The sequence below is a fragment of the Motacilla alba genome, chromosome 11, assembly GCF_015832195.1.
Source record: "Motacilla alba alba isolate MOTALB_02 chromosome 11, Motacilla_alba_V1.0_pri, whole genome shotgun sequence".
NCBI classification, from domain to species: Eukaryota; Metazoa; Chordata; class Aves; order Passeriformes; family Motacillidae; genus Motacilla; species Motacilla alba.
The window spans coordinates 9,357,217-9,382,222 of NC_052026.1; the positions used below are offsets into that span (position 1 = coordinate 9,357,217).

Consider the following 25,006-nt stretch of genomic DNA (forward strand, 5'->3'; position numbering starts at 1 on the left):
GGAAAGACCCCATTCCCTGTTTATCCAGTCCTTTAATGTGTTCACCTGAAGACACAGACACACACACACACACATTCAAGTTCACTCCAAGGTTTAAGAAAAGCAATATATTCCTTTCACAAAATATATTAGACCCTTGGATTCAAAATTATAGAGACTTGCTGTTGGGCCTTTCAGCAATTCTTGTAGTGTTTATATAAAAGTGCTTCTGACACAAAATTATTTGCAAATGTTCCTCTTTTTGGGGGGGATTTGGAGCCAAATTATAATAAGCAAGAGCAGATTGACCCAGATTAAAAGATACAATTAGTCTGTCTGATTAGTAAACCTAAAAAGTACTACTTACACTAAGTTATTGTTTTTATGACAAAAGAAGACATCCTGGCAGAACAATAAAGTCAGTGCCATGGAGAAGAACCTTGCAATTTACTCCAAACAGTTAAAAAAATTCAGTTTAGAGATACAGCAATTCAGTAGAGCTGAAATATTATCATGCCAAAGGTAAGTAATGACACAAGTAAATACATTGTAACTGTATATGCCTGATCCTTTTTCATATCAAAGCCATTTTTCCTTCTGGCATGGGTGAAATTTTAATCATATGCAAAATCCCACTGAATACACTAAGCTCTTACAAAAAATGTTTTTTGGTTTTTTTTTTTTTTTCCCCAGTAAGCACTCAGGCCCAAACTGACTTGGCTTTACAGCTCCTGTGGGACCTGTCTTGGTATAAATTGAAATGAAAATTAGGTCTTCATGTGTGTAAATATATACACATGTATATTTTTGTCTACACAGAGGTAGAATTTCAAAATTATTCCTTTAGGCACTGAACCTTAAAATATTATATATTGGCTAAATTTAGTGACAAACAATGCATCAGTCACTACTCGAGGAGTGGGGGAAGGAAGAACTGAATTCATTTGCTATCCTATAGACCACTATGATCAAATAAATAAATGGAGTAAAAGTATTTTACTCTGTAAGATATTATTGTAATCTGAACTACTGGCATTCAAGCACCCCAAAGCAAAGCATCATTCCCATTTCTCCTGAGCCTGAAAGGTGAGGTTTGTGTGCAAATCTGTCACATGGCTCAGCTCTGGTTGCACACAACAGTAAATAAAGTGAATTGTAGTCACAAAGCATGGGCATTGATGCTGGACAATGAGGCAGCTTCAGCAAGAATTCTTCCCAACCTGGAAAAACTGGTGAACATTGTGACCTGAAAATGGACTACCCTAATGGGTTACATTTCATCAACCAACTCAGAGTTGGCAGTTCCACCACTTGGTCCTTCCAAGTCTGCTGAGCCGCTTGCACACCAGTGTTACTGGTCTTACCCACTGGCTTCCCAAATTGTTTAAAAATACAGGCCACAGCTAGGAGCCATGTCCTGTTTCCCCTTAGAGCAGATCTCTTGAGTCCATCGAGAAAAAGGTCGTGGGTTTGTTGGGTTTTTCCCTAGCTACACTGAAGGAACTTTGGAGAGGCCATCATCTGATTTTGAAATCTGACTAGGAATAGCAGGATCTCCTGAACAGCTCTCTCAAGTGGGAAACAACAAATTTTGCTCTCTCTCTCATATATGCTGATTTTCCCTCATTCTGGGAGGCAGTTTCCCATCAGCTGCTGAGTGCTGTGATGCTATAACTGTGCCCATACTCTAAGCAGTTTCAGGATGACTGAGAAATGTGCATTTTTAAGAGTAAAGGGAGAAGGAAAAGCCTGATGTCGAGACAGGAAGCTGATGAGTCTTGTAATAGCTGACTCTGCTACACACTGTCTTTGTGAGAACAGGAGATGAGCAAAAAAGTGACCTGCAAGAGATAGGAAGAAGCCCTGGGAAGTGGTTGCTGAATATTTTGAGAGCCAGAGTTAAGATTTATGCAAAAACCCCCTTACTTTGGGCTACTATATTCATGCTTCCAGTTTAGGATTATTTGTGAAGGTCAGTCTCTATAGGTACATTATGGCACATGTGTATAGGTAGCTATGTGAGAAATCAATCCTGCCCTGTGTGTCCATCATCAATACTTCATGTGGGTTTTTTGTTCCAGAGTACATTTAGATTTATTGAATGCACACCCAGATTTTATGGCAAATGACATCAGGCCATTAGAATGAATTGATGACTCAAAATCATGACTGCAAAGACAAATTTGGTGTGTTTAAGATAAATAATAAAACATTGAAGACCAGGAGCAGAAAAAGTTTTCCCTTCACTCAGTGAAGTTTCACAGGGCAGCTGAACTAATGTAATTGTTATCAACTTCAGAAGAGTGGGTTTCCTCCATCCCACCTAACCAACCTCAGCTGAACATCCAGTTAGACACTTATTCAAACCTTGCAATGAGATGTTTTAATTTTCTGCAAGCTAGTAATTACTGTAAATGATCCACAAGGCAGAAACAACATCCTCAGACCAGAACTGGACTTATATGATAAGTCCCAAAATCTAGCTCTTGTTCAGAGAGTCCAGTGAGCCCAGATAGTCATGATTCATCTTTCCAGACTGCATCCAGCATGAATAATGATCACACAGCCTTCTGAAAAATAGGTATTATTTATAATGGTATTGACATGTGCACCATTTCTGGTAGTGTGAGGTGGGCTGATGCTCCTGAGCCTTTCCAGACAGCAGCTCTGCCTCTGTCAAATTCTCCTGAACCATAAAATTCCATCTCTAAACACATCATCCTTTGAAATCTACCATCTACTTTTTATTTTTCCCCTCCTGTGTTTGTAGGACTTTTCTTGCCCTGATTCAAATAGCTGTAGAGGAAGCTTCAGAGCTGATAGAACATACCAAAATAATTTTTAATGGTGTGCCAAGAAGTTTCAACTAGGGCCATTCCTTCTCCTTCCCCCTTTCAAATCTTCCATTAAGTGAAAACAACATATTTTACAATAAACATACCACTAAACACATCCATATATAGACTGATTTGATTATTATTGCAGAGCAGCTCTGATTTTTCCAAAGCAACTTATCTTAGTCATCACTATACAACACAGAAAAAGTCATAAAATGAGAAAGTAAAAAAGAAACTCAAAACCATCTCTTCAACATTCCTCATTGATGACATCTTCCTTATGTATTTTACTTTGTCCTAAGTGTTTTTCTAATGCTTTAGTAACTTGCTATCCTCTGCCTACCACTGTAAGTGAGCCAAACAGGGCACATGCTTAGCAGGGCACACTTTTTTATGCAATAAAGAAAGTGAAGTATGTCTTGTGAACTTAAACTGCAGGTTTTGGGAGATAAGAGAAAGGTCTGGGAAACTGAAATGAGAATATGCTTGAAACACAGAGTGAATATCCATACTGCAAAATGACTATAGAATATATAATTAAAAGTTCTTGGCTGCTCAGTGTTTTGTCTCATCCCCCTTAAAAGCTGCATTGTGACACAGGAGCCAGCAGCAACTCTAATTGTGCCACCAGTAACAATGACAGTTATTATTACTTTTTATTATATGCAAATTCTCCATTTGTTCCTGCAGCTAATATGGCCTTTGGTACAGCATAGGTGAATTCTGTTTTTACTGGCAGCAACATATTCCCTGCTGGGAAAATATGACCCGTCATGGAAAAGGCTTAATCTTGAAATTCAGCTATTTTTTGTTTCTTGGTGGCCTCTAATTGCAAGCTTGAGGCAGTGCACAATAATTATCAGTCTGCAAGCATGAAAAGGAGTAAATGCCAGTCAGGCTATATGGTTGCTTTGTGCACACAACATGTAAAGAACTCTGCCATGTCAGTGGTGGGCTGGCAGCTTTCTTCTTCAGTGTAATGGCAGTGATTCAGCTGGTAACTGGATGAAAAATTGCAGCAGGTTTCCCTGTTATGATTCTTTCATGCATCTCTGTCAATGACAGTTTACATTCTGGGATTGAGATCATTTGTTTCCTGTTTGCTCACAGCTTCAGGCTTTTCTTGTTTGCCACCATGGATTTACAGCCCTCCCCCCCCCAGCAAACCACATCTGAGGGGTTGGGGGATTACAAGGCTTAATACTTTACAGCTCAGCACATGTACAGAAAGTTTGAACTACTGTAAAAGCAATGATGACTAGATATTCCTGTGAAATAGATGCATACACGTGTGCAGATATGTATGTCTATGTAGAAAGAAGCCCACAGAGCAATGAGATGCTAGACTAAAAGGTTCATTAGCACACTGTCTTCTCATCTTCCCATAAGCTAACAGGCTAAACCTCAGAAAAAAAAATACAAATAACCTTTATAATATGTTCATTCCCCTAATGCTACTTGGAAAATGATAGCAAAGTAAAATGCAGAAGACTTCAAATAGTCAGACCTTTCTGTAGTTTGACAAAAAAGATTTTGCTGTATCCATACAGTCATTAAAAAAAATGAGGGCATAAGCATGAGCATGAACAACCTGACACAGTGCTAATCATACCTGCCTAGTGGGAGAGATGCTTACACCCCATGTGCCAGATCTGAAATATTTTACTGCCATGCTTCTTCACCATGGACCCTCCCAATTCCTGGCTGAAGTAGGGAACTGCTACTACCTACATGAACCAATGTGTAAATATGAGCACAGACAGGAATGCTAGGGCTTGCATTTAACTCCTGCTAAAATTAACTGGAGTTGATTTCAGACTTGAAAAATGCAACCCTAAGATCTCAGAATAAAACACGAGGGTAAAGCAGTGAGACTAGAACAATCATGAGTGTGTAATTAAATGGAGACCTGAATACAAGTTGCTCAGTCTAGCATCTTTCATCTTTCCTTTTTCTTTATCTAAGAAAAGAAGTATTGTTTGTCTTTATCAATCTTGTCATGGTCAGCAAAACTGGGTGAAATGCAGAGTTTATTTGGTAAATGTCACCTGTTTTTAGTTTTTTTTTTTTTTTTTTTTTTTTTTTAATTCAGTAGCTGCTCAGAAGCAGTTCAGCTTTTCCTTGAAAGAGTATTTGTATTCAGAGAATTATTTGTGGTTGCCAGCTTATTCTCAAGCAGCTCATTACAAGCATTCACTCTGTAAGTACTTGGTTAATTTTGATTAGATAAATGGCTATAGGGTATGTTTCTGTCCCTGACTAAATCTCTAAGTCTTCAGTTTCTTGATTAAGTACTCTTTGTAAACAATGTTTACAAATTTACAACTCTGGTTCTAAGACTGTTCTGAAATATTTATTTAATATACACTCTTTCAAACATTACTGCCATAAGAAAATAAGCTTTGTCACAGCAGTTCAAGCAACAGTGCCTGGTGAGTGAAGTTTCAGAAGGGGCATTACTGGTTTGAAAGAGTACAACTGATGTTGTCCTACTTGAAAAGGCAAATATGATGTATTATGCAGGCTAGCTGTAAGAAAAGCAGTCTTAGAGTCACAGTGTATTATATGAACCCCTATGAACCCTGTAGAATATTTTTAAATAAAATGGCATAGTCAGATTTTTATAAATGTTTCTGGGTATAGACCACAGAATCAAATCCACTGACCTGTCCTTGTTCCTTTGCATGGTTCCAGAGTTGCAAAACTGCTGTGAAACTGTATTCATCAGTGAGTTTATTACTGGTTACGGCATCAGAATGGCTCAAAGAAGCTTTTTAGAAGTAGTCTTAGAGACCTAAACTGAGACAAACCACTGCTATATTAGGCCTTTGTTTCCATCAGATTCACCCATGCTTACTGTCAGTTGTATATAGGAACTCGAAGAATGAAGATGTGACCTTTGGGGGAAACACTGTTAAAAGATCTCAGGATCAAGTCCTGAATTAGGTCGGACTTTAAATATCAGTTCTTTGTGGCAGATGAAATTGAGCAGAAGAACCAAAAGGAGGCAAAGACCAAGCTATAGCCTAGCAGAGGTGGGCCAGAAGAGGCAGCCAGGGAACACAAGTGGCAAGAAAAGAAACTAAACTCTTTTGCAGCAACTGTGCTAAAGCCACTGTTTGAAATGCCCACCCTGAGCACATTCTCCTGAAAAGAAAGGCAGGAAAAGGATAACCCACTTTGCCAACTGAGTCAAGCCACAGTCCCCATGCAAAACTGACACTAAGTATTTTACTCTTTACAAATAGTCTTTATAATTGGGATTTTTAAATAATCCTTCTTAAAAGGGATTGCAGCTGTAATCAATTTGTGGAGGGCTGTTTTAATAAGAAGCTGCTCGAATAGGATTAACTATGAGACCCTAGACCTCTTTCCTCCAGTCCTTAAACTCCTATTTGAAACATTTAGATACCCCATAAATTATTTATTGGTCTTACAAGGTGTCATCAAGCTAAGAAAATGATGCTTGACAAGTTGAAAACCGTAACCATTTCCACCAATTTGTTAACAGCCTCTCCCACATGGCATGTAATGTCTCACTTCTGCCTTGTCTTACAGGAACAGTAGTTACATTCACCCATTGCACCAAAAGCACATGTGGGGAGCTGTCAGAACTCGTGCATTCTGTTTATTTCAGGAAATGTTCCAGAAAATAATTTATAGATAGCTTGAAAATAGAATGTCAAAGTGGATTTCCTTTTTCTTGTAAGGTTCTTAAACAACAACGGAACAGAAAAAACAGAGTTTTCCACTCCCCCTGTCTACGAAAATCTCCCCCTGTGATTTCCGAGCTGCACAGATCAACACATACATAGGCATGCTGTAGAAAGAAATTCAGGGAAAATCTATGAGGGCTTTGGCCAAGAAGAGGAATCACCCCTTCACATCTCCCAACAGCTCTATCTGTCAACTAAGGTTGGAAAAAAGGCTACTGGATTTTTTTTTTTTTTTGCAGGTTTTCTCTAGCAACACTGGTTAGTGATGACTGGTAAAAAGATGGGGACATAACTTCTCTGCAAGGGATTGGGCTTAAGGATCTCTTCAAGCATGAGGCAACCTGCATTTAGCAAACATCATCTTAAATCAGTCTTTATAATTCTGATTATCTGAGAAGGATAGAAACTCACTGCACTTGAAAATAGGTTTCTGCTCATCATTGCTTCTTGTGGGAATGTAATACAAGGTTTCATGCTTGCTTTCCTCTGTAGGGTCTTAAAACACTAACTCCCATGCTGGCAATGTTCAATCATTAGTTACAGCAGTTTTGTGGGGATCCTAGGCCATAAGCACTTTGTTTAAATAGTTTGTTAGTTTGTCTTAATTTTATTTATTTAGATATTTACTTTTTACAGCCAGCATGAGATTATAGATTTGATCCATGGTGCCACCAATCTTCGTACCATGAAGCCATCTGTGCCAGTGCATCACATAAAGCAATTAAAAAACTGGTTAAACAAAGACTTCAAAGTGAGAAGCTCTAATTTATTACATGCTGTTTATTTACTGTATTCTACTAATACCTGATCAGTCAGCCTTCCAGAGCAATCATAAAACTGTCCATGGGACCAAGGCTCACGGGGGAGTGACCTGTAGTTTTGCAAGTGTACAATTTCCACAGACAGAATATCTGAAACTAAATCCACTTAAAAGCACAGAACTGGGGAAACTACAGATGCACACAAATAAGGTTTTGTCTGATCTACTTCCTGATATAATTTCAAGTTCACTGAACTTCTTTGATGTTTGGTCATTTTAAGAGACAGTGACTGCTGAAAGCTTCTCTTCTGTTCAGTCGTGGTGCACAAAGGACAGCAACAACTGCCACCATTACTTATGGACAATCATGTATATCTGACTATATCAGCTATTTAAACATTGGGAATGGGTGTGGTTATTTCATAGAAAATCCCCCTGTGTCTTAAAAAGGGAGAAAACAGAATATGAAGTGAAAAAAATAGGAAAAAAATTATTTTTACTTTCAAAAAATATTTAAGCTTTTTGTTTCTGACTCCTTATAGACACCATGAGATTGTGGCTTCATTCTTTGTACAACCATCTGTTTAGTATGAAGCAGTGTTACTGTATCATGTAAAGCAATTAGACAAACTGGCTAAACAACTTCAAAATGTGAAGTGTCTGGCAGTCCTGGCTAAAATATTTAAAATACAATACAGTGCCTTTTCCAAAAACTGCTCTATGAAATAGATAACTCCCAGCAGACTGAAAACATTAGCAGAGACATCACTGAAATCACAAGCTTACATTTAATGCAAGAAAATTGCTGCTGTCTTCCATCTGATTTTTTAGATGCTTGTATATGATTTTTAAGCCACTTCAGCACTTTAAAACATGTACTTCCACTTCATATTTACAAACTTGGGCATGATTACCTCAGCTGTTGGGTGAAAGCAAATAGTGTTTTCCCATTTTCCTTTGAAAATCTTGACTTTGACTGTTAAAGCCATCAGCCATAAAGCTACTGTATATCACAAAAGGAAAGCACAATTTTTTTAAGTTGCACTTTACAGATGTGAAATATTTTATAAGAAATGCTTGAATATGCAGAAATATTTGAATATGAGTCTTTTCCTTGTTCAAGGTAATTTGTAGAGCTTTTATGATTGTACAGCCCTGCTCATTCAGGAACAAATATATTTGTAGTTTTAGGCAGACACAGAAGAAAATGAGTTTAAAAGACACAGAAAGCCGTATAATTTAGCAAGGGGAAAATGGAGAAATTCTTGAGCTGCTAATAGAAAAGAAGCATATTGGCCTAGAAACCCCTTTTTGTTTATAATTTCATAAGCGGAGTCAGTAGCCTAAGACAAGCCTGTCACATCTTTGGCACTGAACAAGGGTCAGTGATGGATAACTGACCTCCTTTCTCACTTTTATCAACAAATGTCAAAAAAGGCAAACAACAGCAATGACATCCTGCCCAAACAGCCAAGAGTGTTTCATTTTCTTTGCACTTCTGTTTCCTCTGTGCCTTTAATCAGGGCTGGGGGATGTAATTGCTCTGTCTGGGCACAGCTTAAGGCATGCTGTGCAACTAACAATTAGTTTAGAGACTGAGATCTATAAATTTTGAGAAAAGAGTAAGAGGATTTGGTGTGCTTGAGCTATCCTTTCTAATGAAGAAAAATATCACACCGGAAGGGACCCAGAGTGTTATCAAAGCAACTTAATATCATCTGGTAGTGATTTGTAGGCCCTCATAATCTATTGTGATCATGTTGAAGGGGGAGGAAAAAGTCCACGTGTTCCACTGTTTATGAGATTTCCCAAACGATGGCCGCCATCTGTGCAAACGCCACTAATCTCAGCCACCGTCCTCATGGCAAATGGCTCCATGGGATTGTCCAAGGCAAGGGAAACACTGCAGGAATGTTGGGATATTTATTGTTTATAAAAATAAACCAAGGGGACTAAGACATATGCGAGGAATTTATATCAAACAGCTGCAAAAGCAAGTTGCCTCAATAGGCAGGGTGCATCGATGATGCAATCGGACCACACCGAAAGATTTTCCTATTAATCTTAGAATATACATGGCATGCTTGAGGTACTGATTTGTCCCCATCTACACCCAAACTCACCTTACATGGTTATTCTTAAAGTAATTTCTGAAAACAGTTTACGTAGACAGAAACTGTTTTATTATGTGAGTTTATTAACTAAATAAATATAAACAAAGTCTAAGGACAGTCTGTCCCCATAGAATCTAACCTCTCTCAAACATCCCCTCATTACTCTCTCAGCTAAACAAGCACAATACAGATACCAATGCTCAGTGTTAGTGAACTATGCCACCAAGTTCCTAAGATTTGAAAATTCCTTATTTTATGGTTTGCAGTCTAATCCCACTAAAGTCCTTTCCTAATTTCTTAATGAAGACCAAATCCATCACAACGAGAAACAACATTCAGCAAGCACAGAGTCAAGGAGTAACTAGATAACACCAAAATGACAAATGGTGCCACAGCAACCTCACAAAGTACAATATTTTAGTGTTGAGCCTGCATGTCAGCATCAGACAAAGGGGAAAAGAGAGCTGATCAGAGACAAGCTTCTCGCCTTTGTAAAGCTGGTTTAGCAGACGTGCTTGACACTGGAGAGATTCTTATTTTTTAACTGTTAATAGATTAGTATATGTACAGCAGCCTCTGGGAAATTCTCTTTCTAGGTCTACATGCTTGAAAACAGCTATCTTCTCTTTTCATTAAAACTGCATGCACTTTGAAACACCTGCCTTCAGGAAAACTCCCAAGCTGATTGACTCTAACATGAGAATTAATTCAGGCTGCTTCAGTGTGTGGACAAGGCTACACAGAACAGTGTGTCAGAATTAGGCTTTTCCATAACACAAACTGGCAAGGATTGCTCTTTTGGGAATCCTGCTCAGCTGCAATTCAAGCACTTTGTTTGACAACTGATTTTCAAGGTGTGTGTCCTTTTCTTTTAAACAAACACATGATGCTTGAAAGCCAAGGTACAGCAGTGCACCTGTACGTATATAAGAACGAGAAAAAGACAGTTCCTAAGAAATCCTTTGCTATAACTTGTGAGTGTTACTTGCCCATGCTAATGCCAGAACTTTCCAGCAAGAAGGAAGGAAAATATATTTTGTTTGATCGATTTATTTCAAAAGAGTGATCATAAATGCCACCAGTAGATACCAATTGTACTTTCTGACTTCTGGGACACTCTAGAATTTGGGTCTTTTCTGGGGGGGAAGACATCTCTGCACAATCATAAGATGTCCTGGCTCAAGACATTGTTAACGTATGAGATACACACTTGATCTGGACGCTTTTTATCAAAAAAACCCCACCCTTCACCCCGAAACAAAAGGTTTTAACCACTCAAAGAGCAGTTTCTGTGCTACAGGCACACTGTGCCAATGAATGATTTTGCTGAAGCCCAGGCCCCAACACCTGCATTGGTTAAGGTCCCAGTTTTCCTGCAGTTATAGCTGATCTATAAAACAGCATAAAGGCTGTTTAAAGTCATTAGTGACTCTGACAAACTCACTCTTTTACAGGCAAGAGACAGTTGAGAAACAAATTCAAAGATATCTGTTGTCTTAATAATCACTGAAATGCAATCTTGGTGTTGCTCAAGGTGTAATTACCTGACATTTTTCTCTGACAGTAAGGCATAGAAGTTCTTGTATTTTCTTTAAACACTGACTGTTCATTTCTGCTCCTGTGCTGAAGTTAATCCTATTCTGTGCTGAAATCTACAGAAGTGGTCTCACAAAAATGTGTAGAAGCACAGTAAAGTTAGGGAACCTTCACAGTTGCCTCCACATCTAGAGAAAATAGATACTAGAACTGCAGCAGCAGCAGGCTTCATTTCTGATCAGATGCTAAACTGATTTCAGTTAGAGTACATGAAAAGTCCTAAAGCTCACTTTAGGAAAACTCCTGTTTCAAAGAATGCTAAATCTATCTTAGTCCAGTAATATAGCCTGAAAAATTAAGCTGGGAACATTTGAATATGCCTCTCTTAGAACTGGATTGAGACATTTCACATGAGCATGTGAAATGATCAGTATTAAAACAATGTGCCAGTGGAATTTCCTTGTGTCAATCATTGTCTCTCTCCCTCCTTGCTAGTACGTGATCACCTATTTGAAAGCAGATATAATTTTAGGTTTATTACCAAACACTGCCCCTAACGCAGGTAGGGTTGGTATGCACAGACACTCAAATACAGCAGATCAGCCAGAGATCAATGTGCATGAGAGAACCTATGTTCAGCCTGCAGGGAGGTGCTCTTATGCACCAGCCCATGGTCCAACACTGCAGAAACAGCTCCAGCATCCTTCCCCTGTTTCTGCTGGCAGTGGAGGTAACCAACAGGATGAGGGGGAGCTCACCTTAGCTCAATCTCCCAAGAGGAAGTCTCCTGCACTGGGACTCTGCTCCCATCTCCTGCTGCAATTTACTTCATTCATAGTTGTACCACTGGAACTGTTTATGAAGTCATACTATAAAGTTTGTTGTAAACTGATCTGGGTTCAAAAGCTTTTATGAAATGCTGGTGGCAGACGTGAGGTTGGCAACAGTCTCCTAAATCAGTTGTGCTACATGAGAGATAGAGAAACTTTATCTAAGGTTTTCTTTTCCCCACCAGCTTTTGTGTATCTTATGTCACTAAATTCACAAACATGTTGCAGAAGCTGACAGGAAAAGAGTTGCAGAGCTTGAACCTTATCAGTGAACAGTCTTTCCAGAAGGAAACCTTACACTGGCATTGGTTTGTAAAAATGTATGCAGATGACCCAGGTAAATCTAAGTCCCTAGTTTTCAAAGACAGAAACAAAAATAAATTGTGTCCTTGTGTAAATGCGTGCCAGGAAAGTACAGTCATGAGGATGGAAATGAAGCCTGGTTTTTGCTCTCATTCTCTCAAGCACAAAACAATCAGAAAATAAAATTCACTAACAGATTGCTTTTGAGGTTTCATTTAAAACAGCTTTATAACTCCAGTGTACTTACTACTCCTACTTACTCCTGCATCATCAGTCATGCACAGTACTGTAAAATACCATGTTTGTCACTCTTCTGAAATGTAAAGGTATATGCTACCTGAGAGATGTTGTTTCAGGCCTGCTGAGTGATTCATACTATGAAGTTTTACTATGATGGGAGGACAACAGACCATTCAGTAACTAAGTTTTTCCACAACTTATTTATCAATCTTTCAACGCATTACCACATTTTTCCTATTAAAACATAGAGAACCATTCCCAGAAGCTAGCAAAAATGGTGGCATTTTGCTCCCGTTCACAAAATGTGTTCTAAAGTACCTGTGACCTAGAAATAAAGTGCTTTTTACTGCATATAGTAAGCATAAAGGGTTTCAGACTGCAAGATGCACAACTACTTCATCACCAAATGAGTAGAAACATTTCATTTCTGCAGAGCCTAGTCATTATTTGTGAGCTGTGTAACATGAGGAGCCCTACACAGAATTTCCCTCTAATTAGCAACTACGTATGTCCAAGTCAATTGAGAAATAGGACTTAGAAAGCCTTAAAAACATTATTTGCAGTGCTATCATTCCCCCTGTTTTAAACAGGAAAAGATTAGGCTAAGAGACACAGGTACACAATTGGGATCTTACCTTTTACTTCTGTCTGGATGCACAACTTGAGAAGGCATCTGTCCTGTAAGACAACGAGAGAATATCTTTGCTGGTTTGATTCCAACAATTAATTTTTGTGATCCTAGAGATCCTCTTTTTTCATCAGGTATTAAATAAAGCCCTTTCTGAGGAAGGTGAAGGTTCTAGTCAGGCTCTTCGATGTTGAATAGAAATTGCAGTTTAGGCAGGGCAAAGGCAGAGCTTGAAGTTTATCTCCCTTTCTATTACACGCGCTTATAAAGTAGGTGCAATGTTTTAATCTCTTTATGGAAATATATCTATATATTTTTTAAAAGTTAAGAAGATATTTTCTACTTGCTAAACACATGATTCACTCATAAATAGTTTTCAAGCCCTGGAATCTGACTTGTTTCCTTTTTTAAAATCTGATATGTACAGGCTAAGTTGTTGTCAGGAAGCATGAAGGAGTTATATTTATTTGCCCCAGCTAAATATCTGCCAGCATTCTGATCAGGAGCAGTCTGCAGATCAGTGTCTTTCTCCTCTATATTCACAAAATGAAAATCAATTGTCCCCCTCCAAGCCCCCTGTAGCATCACCAGACAATACTCCTCAAAGGCCATGCGAGTACCATCAATGTCATACAATGCAATTCAAGCAGCACACCAAGATCTACATCTTCACAGAAAATCTCATGAGAAAGGAATTTATTTTTATAAATTAAAGCATATAATTTAGCCTTTTTTATAAGCTACATGGTTTTCTTTTTTTTTTTAGTTATATAATTTTGGGTTATATGACTAGCTAAAAAGAAGTCTATAATGAAGATTAACCTGGAATAGACAAGATAAAATTTTTGACTGTTTTGTATCAAAGCCAGTTGAATCCACCAGAAACTTGAGGAGTAAACAAAAAACAACTTAGTCTAAACATTAGAGAGACTGAAATTTAAACATTATGACATAAACTCATGTTACCTGTAAGAGTCCTGCAATGGATAATAAAGGTATTTTTATGCTCCCATCATCCTCAGGCTTTGCTTTGATCCTTAATACACTCCCCTTGTTCCCACAATCTGAAACCTAAAAAGCAACAAAATCACTGGTGGGGAGGGAAGGGAACTGCTGCCACAAACCTAAAAATTTAATTAATGAAAAAGCATTTTAAGATTTAAAATAATCTTAAGCAATATGACCACAATATACATCATCACATATAATGACAGAGTAGAGTCAGGGGCTTGTGTCACCCCAAAAGGGGAGAGGAGGATCCTGCAGGGCTGAGCTTTGCCCCAGGAGCTGCTGCACTCCCAGAGGAGATGGCTGCCCAGGCAGCTGCTCTGGTGGTGGGGTTTCCTCACAGTCCAAAACTCTGTGACTTTTATCCCAAGAATGGTGAAGTGTGGTTACAAGCCAAAGCTGCTTCTCCCTTCTGAGGACATTTTCTGCTGGGTTTCACACTCACTGTGGAGGGGATTGCTTTACAAAATCACCTTTTCCTTACACTGATTTTCTGCTTTCCCTTCCTGAGGTTTTGTGGAGTAGAAAGGATCATGTAGTATTGAGCTTACAATAAACAAGAGCTGGAAAAGGACTCTGTGACATTAGGAGGCAGAACTTAAGCTGATTTTTTAGATCAGACAGTCAAATAAAAGAAATAGCAGATTAGCCTGATGAAGTGTCTTTTCATATTTTCCTAGTCTTAAAAAATAAAACTATTTTTCAGGTTTCAGAAAAGAAGGAAAAATATCAAAGTAAGGAATGTTCTCAGCATTCTTGAAACAAGTGATTCTTCATATTACTACTTTTTATGGGAGTGACTGTCAATCATCAATCCTCAAAACTGTCATAAACACCCACACATGCTATTTCAAAGATACCTAATGTAGGATATATAATACTATATTTCAAGCTGGATTCAAAGCTTTTCATCTATCTAATAGTTAGGAACAAGGAAAAACACAAACATCAAATAAAATGAAATCTATTTGTTGATGCTAACTGCAAATACTCATTTTATAAAAATTAAGTCTATTACACATCCATTTAAAAATAATTTTTCATGCCTGAATGATGATAGGGATCCTGAAATGACTGCATCCATAGAGAAACACTGTTCCAAGCAGCTGATCTGCCAGACAGGACCAATATTAAAGTGCATGTCATAGCTTACAAATTTCCTCATTTCTTAAAGAAATCAATAATCTTTCACAGATTTCATCCCATTGTGACCTGATCTCAGACACTCATCAAGAATTTATAATCCACAGAAGTGGGGAGGGGAAATTCCACCAACTCCTATTTGTGGAAGGCACTCCTCCTCCAAAACAACAGAAATATCCATCACAGTTTCTAGACCTTTCCAGGTTCTGTTAGCTAGGTATACTGAAGACAGAAAAGATGCACACGACAGATTTTTACCATTTTCAAATTATTAGGAAAAATAGTCAGCAACAATGTATTTGGAGGTGCACAAAGCAATAAATTATAGCTTGTTCATGCTGTGATTGAACCAAGAGTGAGACACTGGGCAACCACGGGATGGCTGTAAGCAGGTCTACACAATCCCAGGATGATTGCTTGGAAAGAACTGCAAAGGATCATGGACAGAATGGAATAAGGAGAAATTATTAGGACAGAAAACTCTTTTAAAGTGCTTTGCTCCTTGATCATCTTTGATGCTTAGAGGACCATATAGTGTTTCAGCCAATCCAGAAACTTTACACAGTACTGCAGTGACTGTTTGTTGACAACCAAATGGACCACAGCTATGTATGCGAAGTTCATCCAACAGCTCAAGGACATGGCCACAGGGCACTGAGAGTGTTCAGAGCTTCCCTAGAGGGACTGGTGACCCCTCACTGTGCTTTGTTCCAGCAGGCCAAGGACCTCACAGGATATAACCAAACCTGAGCCTGAGGCAAGCGTGGACACTAAATAAAAGGTGCTGCAGCAAACGTCACAGCACATGTCACAGCTAAGACAGCCACAATACACAGAGTATCACCACACAATTTCAGAAGGCTTTAAGCATTCCCCCAAACAGAGGAACACCTTACCACATCAGAAGGCTTCAGGTATCTACCTATACAGAGTAACGTCACTTCAGAAGGCTGCAAGCATCTGCCCTTCTTGCTCTTTAGCCCAACCTTTCATCCCCTCATGTTCATGCACTGCACCTGTGTGCCCTCTGCTCCCTTTGGTGGTTGCTCAGTGCCCCTGGGCACTCCAGGGCTCATTGCTGCCAGTGCTGCTCACCTGCTGCTCACAGCTGTGCCCACTGGGGATGAGGCTAGGCCACAGCCCCACTCCCAATTACCACAGACTGTGTACCTACAAAAAGGAAACACAGATTCAAACAAATTTTAACCTAACATTCTCTTTTTGTCACATCCCTTTGGTTGAAAAAGTTCAACGATTGCTGGAGAGCACAGGTATTGCCAGAAAAAATGTGGGAGGAACAGCTGGGCTTGCCTTCTTATGGCTGGGGCAGGTGACAGGGCCACACTGGCACCAAGTGCATCTCCCTGCATGGGTCCTCCCTCTGAGCTGGCACATTAATGGAATTTCAGGCCCACTAAAAATACTGGATATATTTCTCAGTCTCAACTCCAGCTTTCAAATGAGTGCATTATTTATTCATTAGTATTACATTCAAAGTGCTGTTTCCCTTGTTACTTGGTGAAATAAATGAAAGAATAGTGATATCACTCTAAATCCCAATTTACAGCTCTTGCAAGCCCCAGATGACTGTATCATAAAATTCTCCTTACGTCCCCCTCTCCACTCCTTTCTGCCTTGCATCTGCCTGAGAGAAGAACTGCCCACTGCAAGGAGCTGAAGACAGACCTGGTGGCCTAACCTAAGCACAGGAAGATATAATAATGATCAACAGATTCCAAATGGGAATAAGGGCAGTCCTAGACTCAACACTTGGATCAGAGGATTGGGCTCTACATGTAAGCTGCACCTGCAGATGGATTTTTTCCTCTGGAGAAAGACTGGACAGAGAAAGTAGGGCGGATTGGACCATACAGACACAGTGCACATATGTGGAGAATATTTTAAATTCCTTGTTTGCTCACTTCTCTTATGAAAAACAAAATATATATCTAAAAAAAGTGTAGACTTGCTTAATTTCTAAATCTTGATTTTGATTTTTTCTTTGGGAGACACACCCAAATACCTCTGGTTCTCATGCACTGAGCTCCTCAGGACTGTAACACACAGCTCAGGTCTCATAAGTTTCCTCTGGCCAAACTTTCAAACCTGCTTTGTAAGAAATTGAGCAAAATACAGGGAGATTAAATAGTGGGAGGTTTTCAAATCTGATAGGTTTAGAACAAGCTTCACATTTTATGTTCAGGTACTGGCCTTTTATAATTCAGCTCACACTGGCTATGGGATCCTAATCCTGCTACTTTTGACACATCATACCTGCAAGGAGAATCTTAACCCCAAATGCTTAATATAGCAGACTAATAAGATTTCAAAAGTCTTATAAAAATCTATGATTTAAAAACCTATGACTTTTAAACCCCATCTGGTTATTGTCAGTATCCTGTCTGCTTCACACTTGAGACACAGCAATGTGGAGGTATGGGGGTGTAATTTTTCAAAGCTGTTAAGCACCCACTTCTGACCAATTTCCGTAGTCACTTAAACTCCAAGGAGCCCTAAGTGTCTTGGGAGAGCAATACTTAAAGGCAATATTATCTATCACCTCTCACCTTTCAGTTCCCTTGGAGCTGCTGTTGACTGTTAAGACATTTGAGTTACTTTAGTACCAGGAAACTTAAATTTTTATCTCCCCAAATATTCCGGCTCCCAGGAAATGGCAGATGCTTGTCCCACGCAGATGTGAATGTGTGTAAGGGCATGGAAAAGAGGGAGTGCAGATGTGTGTAAGGGTGTGACAGACTGGAGATGGCTTCTGCCGTTCCTGAGCTGTCTAAACACACCCAGCTCCCTTCAAACAGGCAGTAAAATACCAGCACTGCCTGCTCAGGAGAGGCAGACCCGCCACTGTGACTTGAGAGGAGGATCTAGTGGGACAAAAGCAAGTTTAGTTCTTTTTGTCTGAAGAGGTAACTCAAAAGAGGCTAAAGTAGGCAGAGTTAAATTAAACCAAGGTCAGAATGCAACCATTCCTAAGACAGATTTAGGCAGCAAACCCCAAACTGCTTGAGGACACAAAATCTGGTACTTTATTTTGAAATCTAACATGCACTATCTGGCACAGCATTGTTTCAATTATGAAACAATTCACATCTCAGCTGACACATGTAATGAAGCTTGCTACTTGCCGAGTACATCATTTAAGTTAAAAGAAAAGAGGGTATGTTTTATCATGGTCTTTCATATCTTTGTCTATTGTTCTGCAATCCATTTGCATACCTAAAGGGAAATGGCCTTTTTAATTTCTTTCCCCTCTCCTAATCATCTGAGGCCTATTTAGAAGTGTTCTGTATCCTGTAATCAGGCAATTTATACAGTGTGCACCCTTAGGCTACAGCCATTACAAACAAGCTGAAAAACTCCTTTACAATAAATGATTTAGCATGGGAAGACACCATTCATAATTAATTTTTTTCAGTTGCGTTGGCAGATGGTCTCAGACATTGAAACATGGCCTATTGCCCACATCTTTATTCCCAAGAGAAAAGTACAGCCTTAGAAGAAAAAGAGAAATGCCTGTAAGACTGCTTCACTTTGGGAATAAACATGTTCCCCGGCTTTTCATGAATTTGTGCATGCTAAGGGCTTGATTCAAAGATTGTGGAAGTCAAAGGAAAATAATTCCCGTTAGCTTCTGACCAGGACCTGAATTAAAACCACAAGGAAAATATTGACTTGAAGGACAGTGTGACTTTTTTTCATTATTTTCCACACGGGTTATTTCTGAGGCAGCTTAAACAGACATATTGTGAGGGTGGACTGTAAAATGATCAGCTTTTGATTTCTGAAAGCTGGGTACTCACTGAGGCAGCAAATAGAAGAAAGTTCTGCTACTAGCCACATTTTAAAACATGGATTTTCCTGCTTCCACAGAAGGACAGCGGATGACAACTTCATTCTCCATTTACTCATGTATTACTCACTTACTTACTCATGTATTACTTACTCATGTATTTGCTCACTGTTTACACGTTGCTTTTCAGTACTTTAAAACAACTTCTGATGCACTTCTGAGCTGTTGGCATCACTGAAAACTCCCCAGACTGAGATTCAGCAAATCAGACTGTCATTTTAGTGGCCTGTGCCAGCATTTTGTTGATGGTGATGGGATAGTCCAAACTACTACACAGCAAATTCCTAATTTTAGAGAAAATAGACCTTTCTGAGCCATGACTCAGAGTACTCTGACCCTCCCTTCTGCTTTGTAAGAAAAAGGCAAGCTGCGTTTCTATATGTGATCTCTAGAATGTGATCTATTCAAGTCTCACTGAAGTCTGCAATGTGTTGAATGCTGGTACCAACACCCAAAGCCCCTGACTGCCCATTCAGGATGGTCTGGCTGGATTTACACACACACAAATGCAAAGTCCCTGGATGAGCTCGGGGGCATGGCACAGGGATTAGAAGATGTTATCTAAAAATGCAGTTAGCTTTAGCTGCATCTCATATTTGTATCTAGCCATGCCTTTGCTTGCCAGGAAGACACATTTACCACAACCTCCTAGGGCAAGCATCAGATAACCCAGATAACCCAGGACCTTTCCAAGAGATGACACAATGTACTTTAGGCAGGGCACTGCAAGGAGTGATTGTACACAGCCAGAGACCACTCACCAGGCCTCCACAGGCCTCATGAAATTCTTGCTGTTGACCTCAGGTAATCTTCCTCTGAAAATGTAAGAATCAGCTGGTACAGGCATTACATGCTACCTTACAGTTTCCAAAGGAAAAAGAAAATGGGATCATCCCATCTCCAAACACTTTCCTGCCCTCTGGATGTGATTGATCCTCAGCACTGCCCGACCTCAGAGGGCAGAGCCAGGATCACCCCGGGGCCCTGCAGCCACACACAGGCACCTCCAGGCAGCACGGGTGGGGGAATGAAACCAATACACACTTTCTACTGAGCTAAATCTTACTGACTTCTGCTTTAAGAGGGTTTTGGGGATCACCAGCGTTGCTCAAGGTTGCTTTAGTCTTCTCTTTTTCCCACTGTGCCGAAGCCAACTTGCCTGACAGATGTGTTGAAATGCCAACAGGAAAGCTGTTTTCCCTCTAATTTCAACCTGGCTCAAACCATCAGTTTTACCACCACTCAACAAGGATTTGTGAAAGTCAAAAAGTTTCATCTGATTTAGAAACAATAAAGCCTTTGAGTTTTTAAGTTTTTCATTTATCACGTGTCCTAACTATCAGTCCTGTGTCAGCCGAGAACTGAGGAAAAAGCTCTCTGAAAATCTCCAATTCTGAAGAAATAATCAACTGTTGTTAAAATGGCATTGTTCTCTCTGCAATGCAGAACCATCTGGATTCTAGCAGAGAACTAGGAGGCACTGGATATGCCACTGGCGCAGGGAAAAGTACTTTCATAAAACCAGTCTGCTTCCTTCACATGAATACATTGTTCTCACTGTTTCTTGTAGCTGATGCAATACATGTTTCTGCCTCTCTATGAAATTTCAGCAACACCTGTATTCATAACAATTGACTGCTGCTGGTCTTCAGAATGAAAACATGTTTATTTTATTAATTGGACCAAGTCTTGAGGCCATTAAAAGGTTGTTTTCTTAGCCCTTCATTATGTATTCAGTAGAGATGGTAGCCAAGGTGTCTTTTTCCCTTTCCTTTCAGCCACAGAATAGGAGCTTTCTCTTCTCCCTCTTTCTCTCACTGATAGACACTTAAAATTCAAATTGCAATTATACTAGACCATAAAAATATACAGGTAAGGCAGATGTTGTGAGCAAGCTACTTGACAGAACCTCTTTATTTGTTTGGATGACTTAATAAACTGCAGAAGCTGAGGTCATCAAAACCTCTCAATCATGTTGCAGTCTAGTGCCAACAGCTGTAACAAAAACTGATGATGTAAAACATGTTTAACATGCCAAACCCAAATTTCAGTCAAGCCAGTCTGTAATAAGACTATTTTCTACTTGAACATTACACGGCAGTGTGCTCAGGTTTATTTATGCTGTTCTTAATAGGAATAACCAGAAACCCTGTTGCACTTGCTCAAGGCTGAATGCAAAGACTGTTTTGTCATGAAACAGCTTGAGATCTACATTGCTTTCAGATCCAGTTAGGCAGAACAGGGGTATTAAAACTGGATTTTAGAAATTGAGTTTCATCATTTGTAGGAAAAAAAAATATTTTCTTATTAAAAAAATACTAATTATTACAATATTGGGGTGAGAAAGACAAAATACACTTATTGCCTTCACCATTTTCTGCCTCTTACTTTAAAACCCTATTTCAGTGAGTCAAGAATTCCATAAAGAAAGCATGAATTGTACAAAGAAAAACAAAAATATCAAAATTGATTGATCAGATAAAATAAAAAGGTAGGATTTCAGATTGTGAAAAACAATCTACAGGCAGAACATGTACATATTGCTATATAGGTAAACTATATTGCAGAATATTAGGGAGAGAAAGTAAATAGAAAAGAGAGTAGAGGCAACTCTACATGGTTTTCCTGGGACACCACTGTGGCAAAGCCGAAGGGTCAGATTCCAACATCTAACGCACAGCACGTACTGCCACACAAGTCTAAAAAATTCTGCTGACACTCGTAAATTGCCACATGTTTGGATTTCCAACAAGATCTCACAACAAGCTGTGTTACTGCAAGTCATTATTTCCTTTGGGGGAAGAAATGTCTCTAGTGATGTTAAAAGTCGTGGCAGGATGTGCTATAGTGTCAGGAGGGCTCACCAGGGAGCATTCCTGCCTCAAGGCCAGGAGGTTGGATATAAATTCTGCACCTGGTTAGGGGCTGGGAGGAATGGGCTGAAGTTTATCTCAAAATTGTTGAGAGTCAGTGGTTGTGGACAATGCCCCACTGGCAAATCCAGAGAGTAAAGGCAGGCAGGAGCAGTGCAAGATTCCCATGGCTTACACATTTCTAAACTCTCCTGTATGGAAACTGCATCTGAAAGATGCTTATGCAGCACTTGCTTTTTCAAAGGTACACACTAAGCTGTAATGAACTTTAGAGATTTTTCTGTCAGAGTGAGACCCATGTTAATTAGCTAGTCTGCATTCCCCAAAATCAGAGGCCAAAGAAGTGCGTCTAATATTTTCTCATAAATATATGGTTTGTATCTGTTGGGTTTTTCTGAAATAAGGAATCAGAGGAAAATGACCAGAAACACTGAGTCAGCTTGCTGGTTTTTTTTCCCAAACTGGTTCAAAAGATGCTTTATATTTTAAGATGTTAAACAAAAATATGATTCTTCTTATATACAGAAAAAAAAAAAAGAAGATATTAATCTGGAATGGCTTAAAATGAAATATTGATGGCCTGCACAAAGCTAAGATCTTGCCTGTTTGTCTATGATGTTGGCTTAAAACCACATGGATTTGAGACATGTTTTTGTTTTTCACTTCCTGTTGGCACGTTGCTGCAATGGCCTAAGGTTAGCAGGCCGCATGCAAAACTGTTACTGAATTTTCCCAAGTTTGAATACAGAGAAAAGGGGAAAAGTTTGAGCACCAATTTATCCATGCCTCTGACAGGTACGAAGAGGCTGAGTTTCTTATGTGAAATGTTTTTTTGAGCTCCTTAATGGAGTAGAAATTAAACATCTTACTCTCCTGAAGTGATTTCTGTCTCTATAACTCTGCTGAGAGGCAGGACAGTGCAGTGCCATGGGGGGAAGCTCACGGTCACCAGTCTCCTGCCATGGACACACTGGCTGACCCAGCACTAAACCCAAGCAGATCGGAGTCCCAGGCCTGTAGTCCAAGTTCTGCCAACTCACAGGAGGCCAGTGCTCACAACTGCAGGTGAGGACTGGCTCAAAGACAGGCAAGAGCCACCATGGGCATGCTTTGAGCAATCACTGCAACAGCCAGAAGCAGGCTGGGCACCAAAATCCATGGAAAGAGAGTTAAAAAGCCCCCAAATTGCATATAGCTTCTCAAATGATGTCCATACATGAACCACTGCAAACAAACTATGAATACTTCCATCAGCCTCAACACATCTTGTTAAAATAAGTTCTTATACACTGACTTGTGACTTCAAGTGAAAGTAGAAGAAATGCTATGAAAGTAATGCCATGATCCTGTAGATATATCTTAATTTCAACAGTACTGCTTATTTCAGTCACATGATATTGTTGAGGTTTATAAAAAATATTGTCACAAAACCCACTAAAAAGCAACAATAAAGTCATTAATGAAAAACCAAGAGAAATGTAAATAAATACTTTGTTTATGAATCATGTTATCGTCTCATAAAATGTCACAGTTGAAATATATTTATGCATAATTACAATGCAAAACTGAGTTGAACAAAGATTAGTACTAAAAATAAAGTCTTAACTTCATTTCTTAAATTCTTAATTGTGCAACCCGGTAATGGGGCATAATTTAACAGGACTGTCTCAGTACAAAAAACTAAAATTATATACTAGACTAATAAAAACCAGTTTTCCCTAAACAGGCATTCAGAGGTTTGATCTTTAACTGCATTGAAAGTAATCCAAAGTATTCTGAATTTATTGGACTTTGGAAGAGCAGTTAAGAGGTCCTGATTTAGAAAAGCCCATTTTAATCTTAATTTGAACCATGATTCATATTTAAACTTTAATCAGGCAAGAGTACAATGCTACCATCAATGGGGTTGAAAACAGGAGGATTTTTGACTCTTAGTGGCCTGCTCTTCACAGCCTGATGCACCATGGTTACTCTGATTTAGAGGTATTTCACACATGGTTCCTCAGCAGATGGAAGTGATGAGAAGAAAAGACAAAGGACACAGTCTGACATTTTATGAAGTAACCTTATGAAAGTTTTGAAGAACATTTTGGAAAATAAACACTCACTCTTTTTGTTTTCGTGAAAGTGATAATGGCTTTGCAATGGAGGATTTTTTTTTAAAAGAGGATGGGAGGACATGGTAGATTTGCAATATTGTGAAATAATCGGAAATAATACATACATAAATTCCTCAGTAGTTATGATGCCCATAAAATATTGATGACAAAAGTTCTGACTTCAGCCACGCAGATGTAGATGACGACACCTGTAAAAAGAAGTTAAATAAGATTCTTATAAGGGTCTCATGTTCACAGGAACTAGTGACATGATTACCCCATTGTTTGAATGAAGGCTCATATAATTTCTTTAAATTTGCTTGGGTTTTTTTGTCTTCTTCAACTGAGAGAGGTGGAAAGAAAACATGCTTTTTAACAATAATACTTGCACAAAACCACACACAACTTGCACACAAACATATATAGAACAAATATTACTATTTTTCAAAATCTACCAGACTTACAATCCTAGATCTCAGTCTTCCAGAAACTTACAACCTGAATTATTCTAAGTTCATGAATATGAACATAGTCAATTAAAGTAGTTATGTCTTTTTAGAAAAGCAGATGCATGGGAGTAAGTAAGGACTTAAATCAGTGGGGGGAACCCCAAACCCAGTAGCTCATCTGATCTTAATTTACCTAATAGAAGTCAAAATACAGTGAGTCAACTCCCTGCTCAGTATAAAACAGCACACCTTACTGATGTGAATGGAGCTGTGCTGACTTACACCTACTGACACTGCAACCCAAGAGACGTGAAGGGAAATTCTGATCCTTCTGTTCCAGCAACTTCCATCAATCCAACTCACTGTCATATTGTGTTTTCTGAAAATTTAACCATCTGGGGGAGGAATGTGAAAATGATTATTTTTTCTTGTCAGATGACTTGTTCAAAGCACAGAAGTAAAATAAGTTGCAAAAAAAAAAAATTCTCCATATAAAGGAAGTTTATTTTGGAGAAATTAGGAAAGAGACAGAAATGATTAGGCATCTAAGGATTTTTACTCAGTGATATTTCAAAAGTAGTTTATGACTGCTTTTGTTCTCTTTGACAAATAACATTTGTTGA

General features: G+C 39.0%; 1 long non-coding RNA gene across 1 annotated transcript in view; it reads right to left on the reverse strand.

Moving 5' to 3' along the window:
- The window catches only part of LOC119705611, a 66,103-nt gene extending 41,322 nt beyond the window's left edge, over positions 1 to 24,781 (reverse strand). The window contains exons 1-4 of the long non-coding RNA XR_005258271.1: positions 24,666 to 24,781; positions 24,060 to 24,143; positions 13,910 to 14,014; positions 12,951 to 12,993 (exon numbers count right to left, since the gene is read on the reverse strand). This is a non-coding gene — a long non-coding RNA (uncharacterized LOC119705611). The remainder of the gene's footprint in view (positions 1 to 12,950; positions 12,994 to 13,909; positions 14,015 to 24,059; positions 24,144 to 24,665) is intronic.
- Between the last annotated feature and the right edge of the window lie 225 nt (positions 24,782 to 25,006).